The sequence below is a fragment of the Hoplias malabaricus genome, chromosome 4 (assembly GCF_029633855.1).
Source record: "Hoplias malabaricus isolate fHopMal1 chromosome 4, fHopMal1.hap1, whole genome shotgun sequence".
Classification (NCBI taxonomy): domain Eukaryota; kingdom Metazoa; phylum Chordata; class Actinopteri; order Characiformes; family Erythrinidae; genus Hoplias; species Hoplias malabaricus.
The window spans coordinates 1,328,027-1,354,945 of NC_089803.1; the positions used below are offsets into that span (position 1 = coordinate 1,328,027).

At 44.0% G+C, this 26,919-nt stretch overlaps 1 protein-coding gene and 1 pseudogene across 1 annotated transcript in view; both read left to right on the forward strand.

Moving 5' to 3' along the window:
• Window positions 1-26,919, forward strand: part of LOC136694071 (zinc finger protein 850-like) — a 196,988-nt gene that overhangs the window by 39,637 nt on the left and 130,432 nt on the right. The gene's annotated exons all lie outside the window — the stretch shown is intronic.
• The window catches only part of LOC136694003 (NACHT, LRR and PYD domains-containing protein 3-like), a 30,205-nt pseudogene continuing 24,569 nt past the window's right edge, over window positions 21,284-26,919 (forward strand).

A 26,919-nucleotide genomic window follows, 5' to 3' on the forward strand; every position in this document is an offset into this window, starting at 1 on the left:
TTGACCACAAAAATAATAAACAGAACACAATTAACCCACACAAGGAAACACAGTCTCCAGAAGTTCACAACTAACACACAGTCTCCAGAAATACACTGTTCCCACACAGAGACAGAGCAATCACCAAATTAACACACACAAGGAAACACACAGTCTCCAGAAATACACTGTCCTCACACAGAGACAAAGCAATCACCAAGTTCACAACACATGGCAATTCACAATTGGAAAAAGGGGCGTGTCAATCTTCAGCTTCCTGCTTCTTTTATAGGCAGACACAGGAAACACCTCAGTAGCCAGCAATACCAGAAATCTCCACAGCTCCACCTAAAGACAGGGAGGGATAGCAAGACAACAAGAAAAGGAAAAGAAGAGACACAGGCATACAACCCGTAACACTGGTTTACTCTGTAAATACACAAAAACAACAGGGAGTGAGCTTTAGTTGTGTGTTGTGTTGTTCAAGATTTGCTCTGACATCGTATTGAAGACACCACTCATCACAGTAATGAGGACCATTTATTTTCCTTGTCTACACAAAGTGCACAAACGTTGGTTAAACAATGTTAACAAATACCAATTTAAGATAATTATATTCAACAAAATATATCATATAATATAATATGTTCTATGAACAATCAGTATACATGGTATAAACAGTACTTCATAATTTACATTCTACCTTAAATGACACCTTAACTCACCTCAGACTCAATCGTGAGTAAGAGTAAACATATTTAAAAGATATAAAACAATAATTTAATTGCACAAAACCTACTCAATATATACCTAGATAACAATGGTTCAAATCTTACTTAACGGAACATTATCAGTTTGTACAAGTAAACAATCTATCTTTCAATTACTCTGAAGTAAGGTTTGGAACTCCACAAGGCTCTATTTTAGGACCATTATTATTTACATTATGTATGTTACCGCTAGGCACAGTTATAAGAAACCATGACATTAACTTTCACTGCTACGCAGATGACGCAGATGTATATTTCAGCCAAGCCCAATGACAAACATAGATTAAAGGAAATAGAGGACTGTGTAAAAGACTTGAAAGGCTGGATGTTGCGTAACTTCCTCCTTCTAAACAGCAACAAAACAGAGGTCCTGCTTTTGGGTCCAAAGTTGGCAAGAAATAATTTATCAGATTTAATTTTAAATCTCGCTGACTTTCCAGTTAAACCTGGTTCAGCAGCAAAAAACCTTGGCTTCATAATTGACCCAATTTTAGCATTTGATCAGCACATAGGCAGTAATCACTAGGACAGCTTTTTTACATCTTCACAACATCGCCACGATTAGAAATGACTTATCCCTGCAGAACACAGACACATTAGTACATGCCTTTATTACTTCAAGGCTTGACTACTGCAACGCACTACTGTCAGGATGCAACAGCAGCAATTTAAGAAAACTTCAACTAGATCAAAATGCTGCAGCCAGGGTCCTCACTAAAACTAGAGAATTTGAACATATCAGTCCAGTTCTATCATCACTACACTGGCTGCCTGTTAAATTCTGCATCCATTACAAAATTATGTTATTAACATATAAAGCTCTACATGGGCTCACTCCTGAATACCTTCAAGATACTATTTCCTATTATGATCCTCCACGATTACTCAGATCACAGAGTACTGGATTTATAATAGTTCTCAGAATTCAGAAGGCATCAGCTGGGGGAAGAGCTTTTTATTATAAAGCCCCCAACTCTGGAATGATCTTCCAGAAAATGTTCGGGACTCAGACACAGTCACAATCTTCAAATCTAGGCTAAAAACTCATTTGTTTAGTTTAGCCTTTGGTAGTTTTCTGCTTTACATACACCTAAAGAGATTAAAGAGATCATTTTAAGATTTTAATAATTTTAAGACCAGCTGCCCATGCTCCAGCCACCACCACTTGCCTTGGAGCTGCCCGCCCTCTACACTGAAATTTTCACAGACTCCTAACTGTTACTACCAGTAGATTGACGAGAGGACAGGTCCCCCTTGTGAGCCTCAGTTCCTCCCAAATTTTCCTCCTCAGCTGAGGGAGTCTTTCCTTGCGAATGTCGCCCTTGGCCTCACTCTCCTGGGGATTTTTACATTCTTTACATTTTTATATTTCATTTTAAAACTTTGTCTTTACTGGAATTCTGTGAAGCTGCTTTGTGACATCAGTTGTAAAAGGCACTATACAAATAAATTTGATTTGATTTGATTCTACTAAAATCACTTACTTTAACCAGCTTAAATACATTTTTAAAAATTTTCAAAGCATGGCACAGACACACACAGAAAGAACATACCTAGGGCACATAACATGATTTAAACATTTTTCACATGGTGTTGTAGTTGATGTAACTTCAATTCATTCAGTTCTACTCAAAAATCTATTTCAGCAAACTGTATCTTATTTAAATTCAAAGTCCATAGCTGATTACCTTTCATATAAAATCAGAACTCCATCAAATCTAACGTTTATACAAAATATTTAGAAGTTCTAGAGAATCTTTATGTGGCAATGTGTGGAGGAGTGGTCAGAAAGTTACCTGAGAGAGGTGTTGATGAGGTGTAAAGAGGCTTGGAAGACAGGTAAACCTCCCTTTATAAGTGTTTATTGTGACACAGAAATAAAATCAGCAACAAAACACATATCTACAACGAATATGGCCAAACAATATGTACAATATTTACATTAATTACACTGTAAGAGTTTAATACTACAGTGGGATAGTTGCTACCAACTCATAGCTCCATAACAACTCTGCAGCGATGCACTGTCCAGTCAGTCTCCCCCCCATAGTGTGCGCCCCTGCCTTTAAATAATAAAGATAGCCGTACTATATGTCCTTGTGTGTATATATGTATGAGTCAATTCTGCAAAAGATGCCAAGCTCTAAAACAGTTTCTGTCTGATTGCATGCAAAGGTAGACATCACATTTACTTTGGTTTTCCATGATGGTGGCTGAACACAGTAATAAATTAAATGTGAGTAGTTGCCCTGTGAGCAGTAACAAAGATTTACATAGCAGTATATATTGGAGCAGCCCCTGCAAATATTTACTAATAATTCAAGTACAGTATTTACACTGTTGTTTATTTACTGTATTGTGAAGACAGATGATGGAAAAGAATCTCCGCAGACACGGTTAAAGGTGTAAATACATGTTTATTTACAGAAACAGTGTCTTACGGGTTCTTAAGGCTCCCGTGAGAGAGGTGTCCGATTCAGCGCGCTGTTCTCTCTCCCCAGCTCTTGGCCAGCACTCCAATATATATGATTCTTTACCTTTCCAAATATAGAAATATGGAGTTTGGTTTACATTTGCACATTCAAGGGACTGAGAGACAGAAGAAAATGTATTATCTTTTATCCTTACTGGCAGCTCATCCTAAACATCTCCCTCTTTGGAGCACAGACACAGAACATACGTATAAACTCAGAACAGTGAACACCTCTTAATGCTGCACTTAAGAACATGTGTTTAAAATATACGTCAGGATATATAACACATGACCTATGTATAACACAACACTATAGTGATGGGAATTTCGGCTCTTTTTGGGGAGCCGGCTCTTCTGGCTCGGCTCTTCATAAAGAGCCGGCTCCTAAATGGCTCTTTGTTTTACAACTTATTTCCACTGGTACAGAACAATATTACCTACATTTTACATGACTATATGGACAAAACATTATTGTTCAATATAAAAAGTAATGTTGCAATGGCCAATTGTTTTTATGGCTGTCTTGTAATAACTCACTGATTGCACTCACACATTCACTTGTATAAATAACTGGATTTTTATTTAAACACCTTAATAAAAAATCACTTGTAAACTCTGAAGTATAGCCAATGGAACCCAAAAGGTAGGTATTACAAAATAGCTTATTAAATTAAATAATCATCCATTTCTGGGTAATAAAATAAACAAATACTCTGCAAAGTGCAAATCAGCAGCATTCAACGGTAGTGATTAAAACAACCACAACTGTCGACAAACATTTAACTGATTTAACATTTTCTTCAACTATGTTTTGGAAGGCAGATTGGCATTCAGGAAAACCAAGTGTCTCAGCTTGGAGGGTTGGAGTTTTGGAGCTTGCTTGTTGTTCTCTGATTGGTTGAATGACAAGCCTTAGAAAAAAATGGCTCGGTCTTAGACGGGAACCGGCTCTCATCGTTCACTTACAAGAGCCGGCTCTTTGAACTGGTTCGTTCGCGACCGACACATCACTACAACACTACACTTACAGCCGCAGTGGAGTAGAATCACGTGTTTCTGTGCGACATGACGACGGTTGCACACTGGACCAACGGTGTGGTTATTCTGGTGACGGTGGAATATTTTCCACACTTCTGAAAAATAATCAGTGTGAGTAGATGCCCTTTGAGCAGTAATAAAGATCTACATAGCACTGTACATCTATACATGCCACCGGCCACTGCAACAATTTACTTGTATTTCAAATACAGTGTTTACATATGGCCCATGTATCGCTACACTTGTACACTACATGTACACTACACTTACAGCAGCAGTGGAGTAGCATCGTGTGTTCCTGTTCTGCCTGGTGGTGGTTGTAGACTGGACAGACGGCATGTTTTTTTTTGGGTGGAGGTGTAATGTTTTCCACATTTATGAAAAATAATAAATGTGAACAGTTACAAATATTTACATTAGCAGTACATAGTGCAACAAGCTACATAGCATCATGCTATCACATTTACACATTACATTACCACAATAGGCTAAAAACACACACACACACACACAGAGACACGCACCCTCGGTGACGTAGAGAGGAGAAAGCGAAAGTAGATTTAGCCCTTCACCATTTTACGGAGGGGGGGGGGATTTACAGTGAGTCTAAATCAGTGAAGTCTAAAAACACTCGGGCTGTTTCGGGCCGATTACACCACGCCGAGCCCGAGTCTCATCGGCTTCCGTTTAAATCCAGGTCCGGTTCCACTCCCCTCAGTTGTTCTCACAATCTTGCGCTCTATGAGCAACACAGTCGACACCATAAGAGCTTATAGCACGAACTGTAATGAATTCCGCGAAGCGTCTTGACGTTTTACCGAAAGCTGGTTACAGCCGGTGATGTCTGATTCGTGTTTTGAAATCTCCGGGTTTACGCTCGTACGATCAAACAGTGACGCAGACTCGGGGAAGACGCGAGGAGGAGGCATATGCGTTTACACAAACGATCTTTGGTGCGGGCGGTACTCTGTGAAATATAAGAAGTGTGATCCACACGTGGAAATACTGGGAACGACTTTAAGACCGTTTTACTCACCCAGAGAGTGTGGGTGTATTTAACTCTTTGTGGTATATGTTCCTCCCAGCGGTAAAGCTGCTAAAGCCGCTAACACCATTGCTGACTTTGTTCATGAGCTACAACTTAAACATCCCGATGCTCCAGCAATAGTAGTTGGAGACATGAATCAGTGTCACCTGGACTCTGTGTGTTGCCTGGCTTTGAACAATATGTAAAAAATCAAACCAGGAAAAACAACATTCTGGACAAGTGTTTTGTAAATATTAAGAATGCTTACATTCCAAAAAGCAGACCTCCTACACCCAGTTCAGATCATAATGTGATTCATATTATTCCAGTGTATAAGACAAGATTTAAGAGAAGTAAACCTGAAAAGAAAGTCATAAGAAGTTGGACAGATGAGAATAAGGAACAGCTTGGAGCATGTTTTGATTGATGACTGATTGGAGCACGTTTCAAGACTGCTCTTTAAATGAAAGGATAACTGTCACTAATGATTATATTAACTTCTGTGTACAGCTGTTAGTTCCTACAAAAGAAATTAAAATCTACCCAAATAATAAATGACACATAACCAATGATATTAAAGGAACTATAAACAAAAGGAGCCTGGCTTTTAATAATAAAGACATAGTAATACTTCGACAGACGGATAAAGAACTAAGAATTAAATTAAGAGAAGCACAGACAAGGTTTAGAAAACACATTTAAAACTAATAACTCTAAAAAGGTGTGGGACACATGAACTCAGTGACAGGTACACTGTCCTCTAATAAACCCACTGTAACAGATAACGATTTTAAGTTTGCTAATGATTTAAACACTTATTTTACAAGATTCGATTCGTCTGATAGCTCTGAGAAATGTAATCAAGTTCTTACAAACATTCAGCTAGAACCTTCAGACAGAATTAAGATCACTGTTGATGAAGTTAGAAAAATAGTTAAAGCCACTAACACCAAAAAAAGCAGAGGGGTCAGATAGGTGTAGTCCTTTTATTTTAAAAACTTCACAACAGAGCTGGCACCAGCTTGGCCACCAGTATTTCAACTCTCAATTGATACACACACAGTCCCAACAGCATGGACAACTTCACATATAAAACCACTGCCTAAGATTCAATGTCCAAAAGAATACAAAGATTTTAGACCCATAGCTTTAACGTCTGTGATCTTAAAGTCTCTAGAGAGACTTTTGCTCAAACATCTGTAAACTACTTGTACTAATGAGAAATTAGATCCATTTCAGTTTCCCTATGAAACAGAGTGTATCACGGAAGATGCTGTTACATTACATTAGTTCATATTATTACTAAACATCTAGATAAACCTCATACGTATGTGAGAGCACCCTTTCTAGATTATTCATCAGCCTTTAACACACTACTGCCCAATATTCTACTTTTTAAAATGTCTCGTCTGAGAGTGAACCCTTATTTGATTCACTGGTACGACTCTTTTCTTACAAATTGTCACAATTCATGGATGTCGGACGCACACGCTAATAACACAGACGTTTATTTTAGCAAGATGTAACAAAAGCAAAGACAAACCACGGTGGAGATAGACAGACTCAATAACAACAATGGAAAACTGCGGAGATAGACAAACTAGACTGATTAACTTGACAAATGGAACAAATAATAGTAAAGACAGACCAGACTGGGAAAACATGACACGGGCAACAAAACGAGAGACAGCATGACTAGGAATATAACAAATGACCAACAAACGGGATAGACACAAGGGAACTTAAATACCAGACACAGACAAGATACACCTGGAACAGATAATGAGAGGGCAGGGTAACAAATGAGACACAGACGAGGAGGCGGAACAAAGGCGGGACTAGGGCGGAGACATAGACAACAACAAACAGAGCCATGTGCTAAGAGAGCACAGGGCAGGGAAAACAGACATGACAGGACGAGGGCGTGACAGATGCCCCCTCCTGAACGCGAAACTCCTGGGGCGCGCATACCTAGACCCCCCAGGAGCTGGCGCAGGAGAGAGCATGGAAAACAATACAAGACAACTAACCAACAGGTGACAGGACTCAGGACAAGATAGGAACAGACACAGGAAATGGAGCTGGGGACGTGACAGGACTGGAAACAAGAGACTGGACACGGGACAGGACAGGAGACGGGACTAAGGACTGGAATGGACTAGACAGGACAGGAGTAGAAACACAAGACTTGACAGGTGACAGGGGTTGCACATTGGATGGGAATTGAGACAGAACAGACACATTAAACTGAGACAAGCTGGGGACAGAATGGGACTAGAGACAGAAGGCTGGACAGGAGCAGGTGACTGAACAGGGGACAGGACAGGGTGCTTGACATTGGACAGGACACTGGATGGGGCACAGGACAGATGACAGGAGTGAGGCTGGGTACTGGGACTGAGCTTGAGACAGGGCAGGGTACGAGGCAGGAAACTGGTCTGGTGACTGAACAGGTGACTGGACTGGGGCTGGGTGCTGGGACCGGACAGGAGAGGGGACAGGTGACGGAATGGAGAACTGGGACTGGACATGAGGCAGGACAGAGGGTTGAAATGGGAACTGGACTGAAGACAGGACAGAGGGTTGAAACGGGGACTGGACTGGACTTGGCAGGGGAACAGGGACCAGGACGTTCACGGGGACAGACAGGAACACAGTGAAAAGGACAGGAACCGAGACAAAGGCAGACACGGGTACAGGGACAAGGACAGAGACAGGAACCAGGACAGGAACAGACAGGGGAACCAAAACAACTGGAGGGTACCCAGGACTGGCAAAAGTCTGTGGGGCTGTCCGAGGTACCAGCCTGGGCACAGTTCTGGGGATCGGCCTAGAAGTCTGTGGGGCCGATTTACGGACATGAACTGAAGCAGCCGGGGCCACAGTCATGGGTGCAGAAGCGGCCGGGGCCACAGTCACGGGTGCAGAAGCGGCCGGGGCCACAGTCACGGGTGCAGAAGCAGCCAGGGCCACAGTCACGGGTGCAGAAGCGGCTGAGGAAGCCGCTCTCACTGGGACAGGAGCGGCTGAGGAAGTCGCCTTCACTGGGACAGGAGCGGCTGAGGAAGCCGCCTTTGCTGGAGCAGGTGCGGCTGAGCAAACCACCTTCTCAGGAGCATGAGTGGCTGAGGAATCTACTTCCTCTGGAGCAGGTGTGGTGGATGCCGCCTTCGCTGGAGCAGGAGCGGCTGAGGAAGCCACCTTCTCAGGAGCACGAGCGGCCTGGGCGACCGCCTTCTCGGAGACAGAAGCGGCTGTGGAAACCGCCTTCACGGAGACAGAAGCGGCTGGTTTTGCCGCCTTCACGGGGACAGGAGCGGCTGGGTTTCGCCACCTTCACGGGGACAGGAGCGGCTGTGGAAGCCACTTTCTCAGGGACAGAAACGGCTGTGGAAGCTGCCCTCTCAGGGACAGGAGCGGCGGGGTTGTGTCGCCCTAGATAAATATCTAGAAGTGAATAGAGGCTTTCAAGCTTCTCATGAAAGTTAGTAGGGACTTCAGTGACGGGGAAACGGGGCCCTGCGGCGACGTCCTCAGAGGCAGGAGCTTGTGCTGCTCGCCAGACACATGCTGGAGTTATTGCGGGTTTAGGGGGACTGATGGGCGCACTCTTGTGGGATTTCTTCAACCATAGTTCCACTGGAGATGCGCCCCTGTTAGCCTCACCTCCCATGTCCAACGGTTTGAGGCTAACAGTCCCTACCCCCAACCCCCCTCCAAAAATTTCCCCGGACCTGAGGGGGCCATTAGCAGACACGTGAGCACTAGCGCGCGGCGCCCGTTAGATAATTTTTGCCGAGCCTGAGAGTGAGTCCTGGGCACTCAGGGGAACACGCCATGAAGTTCCGCGCCCCCCTGATCCTCACGTGGAAGGTGCTACAAATCATCAAAATTTGGGCCTTTTAACCGCGATTTTGCATCATTCCACCAGGTGGCACATGGAACGTCCCAATACATGTCAAATATATTGGAATTGGGATGGGATATTTCCTGGGTTACAAATATATAGGAAGTGGGATGGTTGTTCCATTGCAATATATCCTGATGGTGTCAAATATACTGGAAGTGGGATGGTTGTCCAATTCCCATATATTCTGAATGTGTCAAATATATGGCAAATGGGATGGTTGTCCAATTGCTGTCAAATATATTGGAAGTGGGATGGTTGTCCAATTCCCATATATTCTGATGGTGTCAAATATATTGGAAGAGGGATGGTTGTCCAATTCCCATATATCCTGATGGTGTCAAATATATTGTAAGAGGGATGGTTGTCCAATTGCTGTCAAATATTTTGGAAGTGAGATGGTTGTCCAATTCCCATATATTCTGATGGTGTCAGATATATTGGAAGAGGGATGGTTGTCCAATTCCCATATATCCTGATGGTGTCAGATATATTGGAAATGGGATGGGTGTCCAATTCCCATATATATCCTGATGGTGTCAAATATATTGTAAGTGGGATGGTTGTCCAATTGCTGTCAAATATATTGTAAGTGGGATGGTTGTCCAATTCCCATATATCCTGAGGGTGTTAAATATATTGGAAATGGGATGGGTGTCCAATTCCCATATATATCCTGATGGTGTCAAATATATTGGAAGTGGGATGGTTGTCCAATTGCTGTCAAATATATTGGAAGTGGGATGGTTGTCCAATTCTCATATATCCTGATGGTGACAAATATATTGTAAGTGGGATGCTTGTACAATTTAAATATATCCTGATGGTGTCAAAGATATTGTAAGTGGGATGCTTGTCCAATTACCATATATCCTGAATGTGTCAAATATATTGGAAGTGGGAAGCTTGTCCAATTACCATATATATTGTGTCAAATATGTTGGAAGTGGGATGGTGTCCCATCACTACATATTTTCATCAGAGTACTTTTTAGGAAAACATAATTTTAATGCCTAAAAAACATTTAGCCATATATCCCATGACTCCCTGATCTCATATCTGTCTTTGGAGTTGTAAAATTCCACTGTCCAAAATCCATATATTTTTTTGACTTGAATATATTGGAAGTAGGATTGTCAGATCTCAGCTTCAGAACAACATAGGAGGTTTTTACAAATGCTCCTCTCTAAGTCTGTGTCTATCTTACTCAGTGTGTGAGTTTGGAGAAGATTGGAGAGAATAAATGTATTTCCTCCAATCATCTCCAAACTCACAACCTGAGTTGATGACACTCAGACTTAGAGGAAACTGGCCTTACTTTGAAGATATTTCACTCCTAAGCCAAGATCTGATAATCCAACTTCCAATATATTCCAGTCAAAAAACATGGGTTTTGATCAGTGGAATTCTAGACTTCTAATTACAGAAAAAGGATCAGAGGGACTTGGGCTGTATGGAAACATGTATTTTTTTAACCATATAAAATGTTTTCCCAAAATTTATAAGTCTTTACTTTAACCATCTCAATTGCAATATATTTGACACAAGTCATATATATGTGAATTGGGATCCCAATTGCAATATATTTGACACAAGTCATATATATGTGAATTGGGATCCCAATTGCAATATATTTGACACAAGTCATGTATATGTGAATTGGAATCCCAATTGCAATATATTTGACACAAGTCTTATATATGTGAATTGGGATCCCAATTGCAATATATTTGACACAACTACTATATATGTGAACTGGGATCCGAATTGCAATATATTTGACACAAGTCATATATATTTGAATTGGAATCCCAATTGCAATATATTTGACACAAGTCATATATATGTGAATTGGGATCCCAATTGCAATATATTTGACACGACTACTATATATGTGAATTGGGATCCCAATTGTAATATATTTGACACAACTACTATATATGTGGGGGCGGCACGGTGGCGCAGCCACACAGCTCCAGGGGCCTGGAGGTTGTGGGTTCGATTCCAGCTCCGGGTGACTGTCTGTGAGGAGTTGGTGTGTTCTCCCCGTGTCCGCGTGGGTTTCCTCCGGGTGCTCCAGTTTCCTCCCACAATCCCAAAAAAAAACACACGTTGCAGGTGGATTGGCGACTCGAAAGTGTCCGTAGGTGTGAGTGAGTGAATGTGTGTGTGTCTGTGTTGCCCTGTGAAGGACTGGCGTCCCCTCCAGGGTGTATTCCCGCCTTGCGCCCGATGATTCCAGGTAGGCTCTGGACCCCCCGCGACCCTAAATTGGATAAGCGGTTACAGATAATGGATGGATGGACTATATATGTGAATTGGGATCCCAATCCACATATATTTGACAAAAGTACTATATATGTGGATTGGGATCCCAATTGCAATATATTTGACACAAGTGCTATATATATGGGTATTGGGATCCCAATTGCAATATATTTGACACAAGTGCTATATATATGGGAATTGGGATCCCAATTGCAATATATAGTACTTGTGTCAAATATATGTGGATTGGGATCCCAATTCCCATATATAACACTTGTGTCAAATATATTGCAATTGGGATCCCAATCCACATATATAGTACATTTGTCAAATATATGTGGATTGGGATCAGTAAAAAAAAATACACACTGACATCAGTAAAACAAGTGAAACAGGAAAACTTTATTTAAAATTGGCAGAACTTGAAAAACAAACAGCAAACATCAATTGAATTTTGAAAATACAAACACTATTAAAACAAACACACAGCAAACATCAATTAAACTTGTAAAATACAAAAACATGAAGAATAATTTAAAACTACATATAAAATTAATAGTTTAGGGCCCCCTTCACAGCCTTCCTAATTCGTTCATTCTTTGATTTTTGTTGGGCAATGTTGCGCAGACCGAGCCTACTTGGTGATGTGCCGGATAATTTCAGTGGTGAAATCTTTTGTAGAATGACACAAGGGACATTTTTCCTTTGGGGCCTTTTCCTTCCTTTTTCCTGCTGCTCCTCCTCCTCTTTTTCTGCCTGCTGCTCCACCTCCTCCTCTGCCTCTAGATCCTCCTCACAGCTTGTCATTTCCTAGGGGAAAAAAAAAAAAAACTGTTATGAGACCGTGTGTAGAATTAGGTTTTCATATTTTTACAAGTAGCGCACCACAGTATAACATACCTCTTCAGATGTATTTCTATGTAGTTAATCTTTGATTCATCTTCACTGGTTGTCTCCTCCTCCTCCTCTTACCGTTTCTGTCTCTTTCTTGATTTTCTGCGTTGAGAACCTTTTTGTTTTCTTTTTCCCGTTTGTTTCCCGGCTGGTTCCCCCAACACAGGTGGCTCCACCTCCACTTCAGGACCCTGTGCGAGGCCTTCAAAGCATGATCTCCGTGTACGTAATCTCTGATTCATCTTAACTGGTTGTCTCCTCCTCCTCCTCTTCCCGTTTCTGTCTCTTTCTGGATTTTCTGCGTTGAGAACCTTTTTGTTTTCTTTTTCCTGTTTGTTTCCCGGCTGGTTCCCCCAACACAGGTGGCTCCACCTCCACTTCAGGACCCTGTGCGATGCCTTCAAAGAGTGTTCTCCGTTCAGCAGCCTCTTGGATGTTCAGATTCAGGACATAAAACTTGTCTGCAGTGGAGACGTCGTGACACATAAATTGTGAGACTTTCGATCATTTCTGAACTCACAGGGTAGTCCTAGCCTGTAAAAGATAATATATCAGGTCATTAGGTGAGAAAAGAAAAAAAAAGGTGGTGATATGATAGTCCTGTTCACACAATGCATCACTTACATAGGTGGCAATGGCGGTTCAGCTTGCCTGGAAGCTTCATCATCGCCCAAGCCACTTGCATATTCTGATTAAGATTTTTGCAGGTGTTTGTTGTGGAGGTGCAAAAAAAGTATTTTGAAGGGCAATGTCCCATAAACCTGTCTGATTTTTATGTATTCCATCATCCACCTGTATTCTTCAGCTGTGAGGAGGAGCTGGGCGACACCGAAAGCCTTATTTGTTTTGTGCGACTGATAAAGAACAAATAAACAACACATAAGAGAAGTGCTGAGGAAGTAATGACGATGGTAGGAAATTAAAGAAAATGCTTACATTAATGAGGTACACTTCTTTGTTTGGATCAGGTTTTGCAAGTGCCACCTCCTCCACTTTCAGGTTCTGGTTGACCCCTGTCCTGTGTCCATAAATACAGGACAGGTAGGCCACAAAATACCCATAAAACAACCTTTGCAGTTTTATGGATCATTTCTCCTTAAGAATCTCTGTGAACAAAAAGAGCAAAAAAAAAAAAAAAAAAGAAAATTTGCATCATCAGTGTGGAAAAGTGCATTAGGCTAAATAAATATTGAAGCATCATTACCAAGAATTTGTGGGATTTCCTTTCTAGATTCTTCTCTACACTTTAACAGTGTAGCCTTGGATATGACTGTAGAGTCTTTTTGGGTCTTTACCCTCATCTGGTGGACCACGACGGACCGTCTCTGATTTTTCACAATACCCTTCATCTCCCTTGTGAGATTGATCAGGGTGACTCTTTTGAGGCGGCACGTGGGAGGAGGGGTTTCTTTTATGTAGGCTAGGAACTCTGTAACATTTTTCATGTACATGAACTGTGTGCTTGCCACCACCTTCTGCCTTGCCAGGCTGCTTAGCCATCTGCAAAGCACAGGAATAAAAAAACAAAAATACAAACACCAGTCACTTATACAGAATTTTCACACATCAACTAACATTAGTGTGTAAATAGCAAAAATGGTCACATACTCTCTTAGTTTAGCTGAGTTGTCCAGGAATTCAAACGTTGAAAGATGTGTCTGCCCTTCTGCCATAAAACTCAGAAAACGCTGTATCCTGTAAACCTTGCTCTTGACGTTGTTTCTTAACTTTTCTGTTGGATCCGGCCCCTCTTTATGATAATGGAAGTTTTCCAACAGTTCATATAAAGAAGGAATGCATAGAATAATCCACAGGTTAAACATGACAAGAATCTACATCTGAATCTCACATTGCCACTCTTTTCTCCTTCTCTCATATATACTTACTAATTTGGGGGACGTGATCCAAGAAAGGCACATTAACTGGATCTGTCAGTGGAATTTCTTCTGCAGCTTCTGTCTGCGAAACTTCAAGCTGGGGAAAAAGTCATAAGAAATCATTAGACATAACAGACATTGGGTTAGAGTAGGCAAGTTGTCTGGCATTGTGACAGTGTGGGTCATGCCAACTTACATCAGGCTCGTTCCTGCTTCTGAGGAGCACTGCGACCTTTACTCCATAATAGAATTTGCCTTTTGGCTAGGCGCCTGTGCAGGAGCCTGTTCTGACACCTTAAAAGGTTCACTTGCCCCGTTAAGGCTACAATTTCCTCTGAAACGTCACTTAACTTTTTTTCCAATATTTTCAGTGCCCCTGCCTTTCTTTGGCAAGAGGGATTCTGACAGGCCTCCTCTTCATCCTCCTCAACATATGCAGAATCTTCAGCAGCAGCACCGAGGCAGGCATCTGCAATTTCTTCCTGCCTCTCCTGTTCTATTATGTCTAGGTCGGACATCATTGGCACAGCAGGATTGGATGCCCTCAGCTCAGCCAATTTTTCCAGTATTTTTTTTTTTACCTCAGCCACGAGCTTCTTTTTCTTATCATTAGAGAGCTCATGGTGTGATTGCAGGTGGCGGTCGAGCTGGGACGTCTTCTGCTCACATCCTGCCACAGGGCACGTGCCAACCCTGATGTCCACCCTCCCTGACACCAACTTTAAAAGTAGACATCTCTCGTCTTTATTTAGCACACCATGGCTGACTCTGAGGTCCTGACCAACAAAAGACAGGTATTTGCAGAAAAATTGGGCACTCTTCAATAGCCATCCCTTCTGTGGAAGAACCTGAATCAGAAAGAGTAAAAAAAGAAAGACATTAGAAACAAACTAAAAAAAAAAAAAAAGATAACACACTAAGCAGGCCCATAGCGACTAGTGGCAGACACCAGAGACTAGGAGCCCAGGGCCAGCCGCGAACGGATCGCTGCCTCCCAGTGTCCCCAGAACCTGAGTCTGTCTCCTAAGCATGCCTTCTGTTAACACCACAAGGTTTCCAGGCAGCTTAGGTTCCTGTAACGGAGGCCCATAGCGACTAGTGCCAGACACCAGAGACTAGGAGCCCAGGGCCAGCCGTGAATGGATCACTGCCTCCCAGTGTCCCCAGAACCTGGGCCCGTCTCCTAAGCATGCCTTCTGTTAACACCGCAAGGTTTCCAGGCAGCTTAGGTTCCTATAGGTGGGGGCCTACTCTGGTAAGGAATACCAGAGACAAACTCAAGAGGTCAGTAACCCAGGGACAGCCGCGAACAGATCACTGCCTCCCAGTGCACCTGGGACCGGAGTCTGTGCCCCAAGCATGCTTTTTGTTAACACCGCAAGGTTTCCAGCAGCTTTAGCACTGGGGCCTACTCCAGCAAAGCTGGACCTAGGTCATAGAAGCCCAAAATGGACCTCTACAGCCTGCACCCCACCTACCCGTTGCTAGGTATGTTACACCAAGGGCCAGAGAGTGCTCAAGTATATAATTCTTCACCTCCTGGTGGCCTTGGGCTGAGGTCCAAGGCAGCGGATACCTTTCTTATGATTCCGAAGGAATTTTCAGAAAGTTACCAAGCTTCTACTGCTTTGGCACTCAAGGGCTTGCATACAAATAGTAAGTTATTTCCTTACCTTTAGGATCAGGAAGACACTCACTTGTAAGCACTCCCCCCTTTCTGATTTGATGATGGCTCAATGAACCCTACACCATTCTGTGAACAGAATGTTCTGAGAACATTCTTAATATGCAGAAGTTACCAATGCAGAAAACTGCCTGTTTCTAGGGGCTTCTGTTTTTAATATGTTGACCTTTAAAAACAACTATTCCTGAGTAAGATAATGTATGCAACTTCCCAGAATGCACCACGAGGTAAACAACCGCACGTGTGTCAGAGAGAGATCGCGAGGTAAACTAGGCATACACACGTGTACATGTCAGTGGGAGTGATAACTAGAGAGATCGCAATAGAAAAAGAGATCGCGAGGTAAACAACGGCATATGCACGTGTAACTGTCAGTGGGAGTGATCACTAGAGAGATCGCGAGAGAAAAAGAGATAGCTAGAGAGAGATTGCGAGGTAAACAACGGCATACACACGTGTACATGTCAGTGGGAGTGGTCACTAGAGAGATCGCAAGAGAAAAAGACATCGCGAGAGATCGCGAGGTAAACAATGGCATACGCACGTGTACCTGTCAGTGAGAGAGATCACTAGAGAGATCACGAGAGAAAAAGAGATTGTGAGGTAAACAACGGCATACGCACGTGTACCTGTCAGAGGGAGTGATCATTAGAGAGATCGCGAGAGAAAAAGACATCACGGGAGAGATCGCTAAGCAAACAACGGCATACGCACGTGTACATGTCAGTGGGAATGATCACTAGAGAGATCGCAAGAGAAAAAGACATCGCGAGAGATCGCGAGGTATACAATGGCATACGCACGTGTACCTGTCAGTGGGAATTATCACTAGAGAGATCGCGAGAGAAAAAGAGATTGTGAGGTAAACAACGGCATACGCACGTGTACCACGTGTCAGAGGGAGTGATCACTAGAGAGATCGAGAAAGAAAAAGACATCACGGGAGAGATCGCGAAGTAAACTACGGCATACGCACATGTACCTGTCAGTGGGAGTGATCACTAGAGATATCGCGAGAGAAAAAGAGATTGTGAGAGAAATCGCGAGGCAAACAATCATATAAGCACGCGTTTCTGTGTGTCAGAAGTGTTTCTGTGTGTGTGTGTGAGAGAGAAAGATTGTGTGTGTGTGACATAAGCACTATATATCTGAATTGGGATCCCACTTGTAATATATGTGACATGAGCACTATATATCTGAATTGGGATACCACGTGTAATAAATGTGACATAAGCGCTATATATCTGAATTGGGATCCCACTTGTAATATATGTGTCACGATATATCTGAATTGGGATCCCACTTGTAATATATGTGACATAAGCACTATATATCTGAATTGGGATCCCACTTGTAATATTTGTGACATAAGCACTATATATCTGAATTGGGATACCACTTGTAATAAATGTGACATAAGCATTATATATCTGAATTGGGATCCCACTTGTAATATATGTGACATAAGCACTATCTATAGAAAAATCCCCTCTGACTTGTCAGTTAGGCCTCTGTCCCAATTCAAAAGTGCGCACAGGGCAATGAAATCTTTTTAAGGATTTAAACCTAGGCTTACGGAACTGCACACACCATCTCATGGAGTGTCCATCATAAACATATTACAGTTTGGGGTCATTCTGACCTTTCTAAGGGGTGTCCAATTGCTATATATGACCTTTGAATGGGAATATATTGGAAGTGGGATGTCATGAAACTGGGTTTGTGGGGGTCTGCCGACTTCGCGGCGTCGAATGCCGGCCCATCTGGGACCCCTGAACAACATATCGAAGGGCCAGGTCACTGTGGCCTTGCCTAGTATGGAAAAAAAAAATTAGAAAATTTATTCTGGAAAATTCCGCTCCATCTGTCAGTTAGGCCTCTTTCCCCATTCAAATGTGTGCACAGAAAAATTAAATCTTTTTAGGGATTTTTCATAGAAAACAACACCCTAGGCTTACCACCATCTCATGGAGTGTCCATCATAAACATATTACAGTTTGGGGTCAATCGGACCCTTCTAAGGGGTGTCCAATTGCCATATATGACCTTTGAATGGGAATATATTGGAAGTGGGATGTCATGAAACTGGGTTTGTGGAGGTCTGCCGCATTCGTGGCGTCGACTGCTGGCCCATCTGAGACCCCTGAACAACATATCAAAGTGCCAGGTCACTGTAACCTTGCCTAGTATGGAAAAAATTCAGCAAATTTATTCCGGAAAATTACGCTCCATCTGTCAGTTAGGCCTCTGTCACCATTCAAATGTGTGCACAGAACAATTAAATCTTTTTAGGGATTTTTCATAGAAAACAACACCCTAGGCTCACGAAACTTCACACACCATCTAATGGAGTGTCCATCATAAACATATTGCAATTCGGGGTGAATCTGACCCTTCTAAGGGGTGTCCAATTCCCATAGATGACCTTTGAATGGGAATATATTGGAAGTGGGATGTCATGAAACTGGGTTTGTGGGGGTCTGCCGACTTCGCGCCATCTACTGCTGGCTCATCTGGGACCCTCAAAGAACATATCGAAGGGCCAGCTCACTGTGACCTTGCTTAGTATGGAAAAAAAATCAGCAAATTTATTCCTGAAAAATGTTCTCCAACAGTCACTCAGGCCTCTGTTTTTATTCAAATGTGTGTGCAAGACAAAGGAACAGTTTTAGGGCTATTTTTATAGAAAACAACACCCTAGGCTTTCCCCATTGCACACACTGGGGCACACTCATGGCGTGTCCATGATAAACATTTTAATTTGTGTGTCAATCAGACCCTTCTAAGGGGTGTTCACAACATGCATATATTTGACACCATCAGGATATATGGTAATTGGACAAGCATCCCACTTGCAATATATTTGGCACCATCTGGATATATGGTTATTGGACAAGCATCCCATTTCCAATATATTTGACACAACACAATTATATGCATATATGGTAATTGGACAAACATCCCATGCAATATAAATGAACAAGTGTCCAATTGCAATATACCAAGTGCAAGTCAAATATATTGGAATTGGGATGTTGACAATACATAAATTTTTTTTATCAAATTCCATATGTTTTCATGGGCAGTATATGTGAATTGGGATGCCATATGCTCCAAATGGGACATCAAACGTTATTTTGTAAAAAAAAAGAAATTTTAATATGAAATGACATAATAAGGGGGAAAGCCATGTTGTGATTTGGACCTTTTAGGCTACTTCTGGACGCTTGGACCCTCCCCCAAGCTTTGGGCTGGACTGTAGAGAGGTCAAAGTTGAACGCATCCCACTTGCAATATATATGATCCTGTTGAATATATTGGAATGTGGATGGTGTAGGTTTTTCCATTCAGAAAGCCAATCAGAGCCAAGAGACGCATCATAAAGGGAAGGGCTCGACTTTCTGAACATGTAGATGGTGCGACGGCGCCTCTAGTGCCGTCCAAAACCTGTATATTGCCCGTGGTAAAGAATCGAGAAGAGTTACCACTCAGTGTCTGGCGAGTCATTCTCTTAAGTGGCAATTGGGATCCCAAATCGGAATACAATCCAACTGTAGCTATATGCGTCCAATGGCAATATATTTGAATGGGCTTTTGTCCAAAAGTCATATATGTGTACTACCTCTAAGAGTCCAAAAAAAATCTCCACGGTAAGATCCTGGGCCTTTTCCTTAATTAAATTTTCTGCCCACCGTAATGCCTCTCCTCTAAGGAGAGATTTAACAAACATGACTTGGATAAAGTCCGGAGGAGTAGGACAGGTCAAATATTCAAAGTACTCTTTGCACTGCAGTATAAATTCCTTACAGTTGGGACCTCCTTCAAATTCCGCAGGCACTCCCAGGAAGGACAGCAAAATAGCAGGGTGATTACCCACCCTCATAGTCAGTAAGTCCTCTGCTATTTTAATTTGGCTTTGTCCGGTGACATGGCCGTGTTAGCTGCGTCCTTTAGAAGGTCGGACATTCTGTCAGAATCGCGGGTACTGACGAAGGCACACACGGACTAAGCAACAAGACACGGAAACACGACTAGGACTAATGACTGACAAACGTGAGAGACACAAGGGACAACTGACCGACAAACGGGAGAGACACAAGGGAACTTAAATACCAGACATAGACAATGAGAGGGCAGGGTAACAAATGAGACACAGACGAGGAGGCGGGACTAGGGTGGAGACATTGACAACAACAGAGTCATGTGCTAAGAGAGCACATGGCAGGTAAAACAGACATGACAGGACGAGGGCATGACACAAATAGAGTCCAGCTGGTTAAAGTGAAGAGGACTCTTTCTTCTGCCATTTTCACCAGTGTTGGTGCACCTCAGGGCTGTGTGAGTTCTTCTTTGCTTTTTTCTTTATACACAGATGATGGCCGTTCAACTTCATATAATCAGTATGTTTTAAAATACTCAGATGATACTGTCTTGTTAACACTATTAAATGACATGGACAGCCCTGAGCTGCACCAACAGGGGGTTAATAAGGTGGTCACATGGAGCAAAATAATGCTCTAGACATGAACACAAAGAAAACAGAAGAAATTCTGTTTGACCCAGAATCAATAGTTGCAAATCCCACCATTATCAATGATGAAGTGATTAAACAGGTGCAGTCTTATAAATATCTTGGCGTAATGATTGATGCCACTCTATCATGGAGACATCATATTGAACACATCTAAAAAATTAAAAAGAGAATTTATTTTCTTTGTCATCTCCGCTCTTTTGGAGCTACTCAGCAGATACTCCTACTGTTTTTGTCACGCTCTCGTCTCGTCTGTTTTCCTGTTTTCTTGTTTTGTTTATGTTCATGCCCCGCCTTTGTTCCGCCTCCTCGTCTTTTCCCTTGTTATCCGTTTCAGCTGTTTCTCGTTTGTTGGTGTATTTAGGTCCCCTTCCCTCACTTTCTGGTGTCGTTCATTGTTCCTTGTTTCGCGTTCACTGTGCTTCGTGTTCTTTGTACGCTTTACCCTGTTCCTTGTTTCGTGTGCCATGTTGAAGCCGTGTTGTTCTTCGTGTTCCTTGTTTCGCGTTCATTATTCTTCGTGTTCTTCGTATGGTTCATTTGTTCTTCGTAGTGTTGCTCGTTTCTCTTGCTCATTTCCCTTGCTCGTTTCATGCCCCAGTCGTGTTGTTTGTTTCGTTAAGTTCTTGTTAATAAAGTCTGTGTTCTAAGCGTTTGCGTCCGCCCTCCGTCAGTCCGCACCCCTCGCCCCTAACAGAATGAACGACCCACTTCAGGACGCAGCTAGAGCAAAGACTTTGTTTGAAAGGGCGGTGGAGTGGAGTAGCCGGCTCCAGCTCATGCCTGGCGCAGTTCCATATCCTCTACCGGAGGAGTCGACTCGTGAATCGAGTAAATGCGCCAGTGCGAGTCGAAGGAGTCGGTGAAGAAAGCGTACTGGAGTCTCCCCCTCGCCGGTGGATTACCCCCTCAGATCCTTGGAAATTTTTGGGGGGGCGTTAAGGGTAGGGGCTGTTAGCCTCCAACCTCAGAGCTACAGAGGTGAGGCTAACAGGGGCGCACCTCTAGGGGATCTCAAGAGTGCGCCCGTCAAGCCCCCTAAACCCTCTAAAGCTCCAGCACAAGCCCGGCGAGCAGCACAAGCCCCTGCCTCCGTGGACGTCGTCGCTGCAGGGCCCCCTGCCTCCGTGGACGTCGTCGCTGCAGGGCCCCCTGCCTCCGTGGACGTCGTCGCTGCAGGGCCTCCTGCCTCCGTGGACGTCGTCGCTGCAGGGCCTCCTGCCTCCGTGGACGTCGTCGCTGCAGGGCCTCCTGCCTCCGTGGACGTCGTCGCTGCAGGGCCTCCTGCCTCCGTGGACGGCGTCGCAGCAGGGCCTCCTGCCTCCATGGACGGCGTCGCTGCAGGGCTTCCTGTTCCCATGGACGTCGTCGCAAGGGCCCCAGCTCCCAAGCACCTCTCTTCACTCCCTCCTGACCTCCAAGAGATGCTTGAAATCTTGGCAAGTTTGGAGGTCCGCTTGAAAGCGGCGCAGCCAGCCGCTCCTCTCCTCGTGAAAGCGGCGCAGCCAGCCGCTCCTCTCCTCGTGAACGCGGCGCAGCCAGCCGCTACTGTCCTCGTGAACGCGGCGCAGCCAGCCGCTCCTGTCCTCGTGAACGCGGCTTCCACAGCCGCTCCTGTCCTCGTGAACGCGGCTTCCACAGCCGCTCCTGTCCTCGTGAACGCGGCTTCCACAGCCGCTCCTGTCATCGTGAACGCGGCTTCCACAGCCGCTCCTGTCCTCGTGAACGCGGCTTCCACAGCCGCTCCTGTCCCCGTGAACGCGGCTCCCACAGCCGCTCCAGCCCCAGAGAAGGCGACTTCCTCAGCCGCTCCAGCCCCAGAGAAGGCGGCTACCACAGCCGCTCCAGCCCCAGTGAAGGCGGCTTCTACGGCCGTTTCTGCCCCCGTGACTGTGGCTACGGCCGTTTCCGCCCCCGTGACTGTGGCCCCGGCCACTCAAGGTCGTGTCTATGGGACGGCCCCAAGGAATTTGGGGCCGATCCCCAGAACTGTGCCCAGGCTGGTCCCTCAGACATTTCCACAGACATTTGCCAGCCCTGGGCACCCCCATGTTGTTTTAGTTCCGCTGTCTGTCCCTGTCCTGATTCCTGTCTCTGTGCTTGTCCCTGTACCCTTGTCTGCATTGGTTTCAATTTCTGTCTCTGTCACGGTGTTCATGTCCATTCCTGTAAACGTCTTGGTACCTGTTCCCCTGCCTAGTCCTGTCCAGTCCCCTGTTAGCCCTGTCCAGTCACCACGTAAACCCTCTGTCCTGTCTCATGTCCAGCCCCTGTTCACTTCCAGTATCCGTCCTCAGTCTCAGCACCTGTCCAGTCTCTGTTTCAGTCCCCTGTCTCTGCTCCTGTGTTGCCTCAGTCCCCGTTTCAAACCTCTGTCCTGTCTCCTGTCCATTCCCAGCACTCAGTCCCGTCATCTGTTCTGTCTCCCGTCCGGTCCTTGTTCCCTTCCAGTGTCTTGTCCAATGTCAAGCACCCCGTCCAGTCTCATGTGATCCCTCCCATTCAGTCTGAGGTCCAGCACCCTGTCTTGTCACAAGTTGCGTCTCCTGTTTCTAGTTCTGTCCAGTGTCTGTTACTGTCTAGTCCCTTGTCCCCAGCTTCATTTCCTGTGTCTGTTCCTGTCTTGTCCTGAGTTCTGTCTCTTGTTGGTTTCCTGCCTTGTTTTCCGTGCTCTCTCCTGCGCCAGCTTCTGGGGGGTCTAGGTTACGCGCCCCGGGAGTTGCGCATTCAGGAGGGGGCATTTGTCACGCTCTCGTCTCGTCTCGTCTGTTTTCCTGTTCTCGCACATGGCTTTGTTTTGTTTATGTTCATGCCCCGCCTTTGTTCCGCCTCCTCGTCTTTTCCCTTGTTATCCGTTTCAGCTGTTTCTCGTTTGTTGGTGTATTTAGGTCCTCTTCCCTCACTTCCTGGTGTCGTTCATTGTTCCTTGTTTCGCGTTCACTGTGCTTCGTGTTCTTTGTACGCTTTACCCTGTTCCTTGTTTCGCGTTCATTATTCTTTGTGTTCTTCGTATGGTTCATTTGTTCTTCGTGTTCTTCGTAGTGTTGCTCGTTTCTCTTGCTCATTTCCCTTGCTCGTTTCATGCCCCAGTCATGTTGTTTGTTTCGTTAAGTTCTTGTTAATAAAGTCTGTGTTCTAAGCATTTGCGTCCGCCCTCCGTCAGTCCGCACCCCTCGCCCCTAACAGTTTTATACTGCAGTTATTCTGTGTCTCGGCTGCACAGAGAGGACGAGGAGACGGACGTAAACACAAGGAATTTTATTAACACAGACAGAATTAACACAGACACAAACATGGGTAGATACATGGAAACTAGTCAAGACTAAACTATGAATTAACCAAAGACAGACAATAGACAGCCATGAACCAGGGTAGACATGTGAGACACAAAAACAGAGTTAACACACATCTACGCACACAACACCAGACGAAGGAGCACTCAAACCACATGGGTATATAAGGACAAGACAAACGAGGAACACCTGGAGACAATAATGAGACAGAGGCAGGACTAAGGTGGGGCTAGGGCAGAACAAGGGCGGAGACAGGAACAACAACAAACAGGGCCATGTGCTACATGAGCACAGGGTGGGGAAAACAGACAGGACTGGGCCAGGATGTGACTTTCTGAGTGTTCTGCAGTATGATAATGCTCTGTGGTACAGCTCTTTATCTACTTCTGTAAGGTCTGGATTGAAACACTTGATCAAAATCTATTCAAAATTGTGGGTCAGTCTCTAGAAAGCCTGGATGAGGCCGCTTATTATAAGCACACAATGCGGCTGGCAAAAAACATAATTTCTGACACTAATCATGTTTTGAACAGTGAATATGTCCTTCTTCCATCTGGACGATGATACAGTGTTCCACTGTTTAATAAGTTTAGACTGAAACATTCTTTTGTACATCAGTCAATTCTTATTCAATACGAGTAATTATTATTCCATCTATCTATCTATCTATCTATCTATCTATCTGTCTATCTATCTATCGATTCCAGGCCAAATTCTCGGTTCAGATCTGAGTCGTAACGTATCTGTGTCTTTTCCACACAGTCACGGTTCGGTACAGAGCTCTTACACCGAGCTGAGCCCGGGTTTCTCAGCACTGTTACAGTACCGCTCTGTGGGAGGGGCTTAAATCACGTAGAGATCCACTGATTGACTCTTTAAAGGAGCTCTATGTGGGATATTTACTGTACTTTGTCCTAAAATGTGCGGTGTGTGGTCATAGAATAAGGAAACAGTCAAAGCTTGAACACTGCTGCCTCTCACAGCATTGATAAAGCAGTGTATTCTCCTTGAGAAGTGCCCAGTACGGAGTGGAGCTCCTGTGATCCTATCCTGTGATATTATTGTTATTATTATTATTATTAAATGTGTCATTGTAGAATTATTATCATACAATGAAATGTGTTTTCTGCATTTAACCCATCTGTGGCAGTGAACACACACACACACACACACACACCAGTGCACTGTGAAACCACAGCCAGAGCAGCAGGCAGCCATCCCCGGCACCCAGGGAGCAGTTGTGGGTTCAGTGACTTGCTCAAGGGCACTTCAGCCGTGGATCTTCCTGCCGGTCCTGGGAACCGGTAACCGTCCGGTATCAAGCCTGGTCTCTAACCATTAGGCCAAGGCTGCCCCCTGGAAGAATTCTACCTGGCGAATAATGCCAATAAGACTGGTGAACCGACACATGTAAGGTGGAATAAAATGTCAAACTGGCACCAGAGTGAGAGTTACAAACACAACCCCTGAATCTCCACTCTATAATGAAGAAGAGTCACCTCACAACCAAACGATAAAGTGAAAGACAGATAACTGACCCGTTATTAAACTACTGCTGCTCGTCTGATTCTTCTGAACCATTTAAGGTGGAGCGTAGTCTCAGGTGTGTGCTGTTCTACTGATCTCCAGCTCCCTCTGCAGTGTGTAGAGACCGTGCTGACCACGTCTTCACATCCACCACCCAAAGACATTTCTACATTATTTTTTATTGTGGATCGACACAAACAGCAGTGCAGACAATAACCACAGAGAGTTGTTGTAGGTGTGTTTTTATCTGTGTCTCCTGGGGAAGGTGAGTGTGTGTGTGTGTGTTGTGTAAACCAGTCAGGTATTAACTCCAGAGATGGTGGTCTTATCTGCTTTGAATGCTCCCTGATAACATGTCGTATCCATGGGATTTCTACTGTTCTCTCACACCTACAGCTCTCAGTAACGGTCAGTCTATTTTACACAGGTGTAATCTGACCACTCCCCCCTCTCTCCCTGAACTCCTACCAGAGTCTGTACACACCACTGGGTCTGAATACGTATAGTATCCCTTCCTGTGTTCTCTTACACAGTCTACTGTCCTGTTCACTCTGTTTAATATCCACAGGACTGAAACCCAGAGAGCAGATTCTCCAGTGTTCAGCTGTGTGTCTGTAAAGATTGACCAGACCATGGAGGACCCTCCTAAAGTCAGCACTGGGGGAGGAGCACCCAGCTGTGTATCTATGAAGAGTGACATGTCCATGGGGAAACCTGCTGATTTCAGCAGTGGAGCTGTCCCCTCTGATCCAGAGTGAGTTACTGTCCTTCAGTAAAACACTGATGAGTGATAAATGAACAGATAAAGAAGGTTAGAACTTCTCTTGCTCTAAGAGCGTGAGAGGACACAGTGGAGAAAGACAGTCCATAGCTTTGTAGATGTTCAGTCTGTGTTTAACTAAGAATCAGTTAAAGATCTATTAAATGAAACTGAAGTGCACGTGTCGGACAGAGCTGAGGACGTTTTGTCCAGTTCTGATTCTTCTGTAACACTAGGATAAGATCATAAACACAGGGACTCTTATTCTGTAATAGCTATTGTCCTCAGTTCAGTCCTAACTGAAGATCTGATGAGAACTAAACAGATGAGATTAAGATGAGATTTTCAGAAACAGGAGCGCACATGATCCACTGTTTGAAGATGAACTGATGAAGGAGTGCAATCAGGTGTGTTTCTGCTTTATTGGAATGAAAAGCTGCAGTAACAGCGCCTCTTTGTGTGAAGACTAGAACCTGCTGATCTGTGCAGCTGAACTCTGTGTGTTATAACGGCAGTGGAGCCTTCATTATATATCTAGGATTTCCTACTGAATATGGATCCAGAACAGTCTGAATAATTAGTAATATCTGACGATGTAATGTATTGATCAGGTTCTCCACATTATTCAATCTGTGTTCTGATTCTAAACAGAGTCCAGAAGAAGACTCCTGACAGGACCAGGAAGAATATGGAGTCAATATTCAAGGTGTGTGTGTGTAAAACACTGGAGGTGTGTGTTCCAGTGTTGTTATTATAGGACAGTAATAAAGGCTACTGTTTATTCACTGTAGCAGTGTTATGATGGAGAGTGATGTAGAGTTTGGTGATTGAAAGTGATTCTGGATTTTCTTAGAATAATAAAATATAAATCATTATCACTTCCACCCCTCA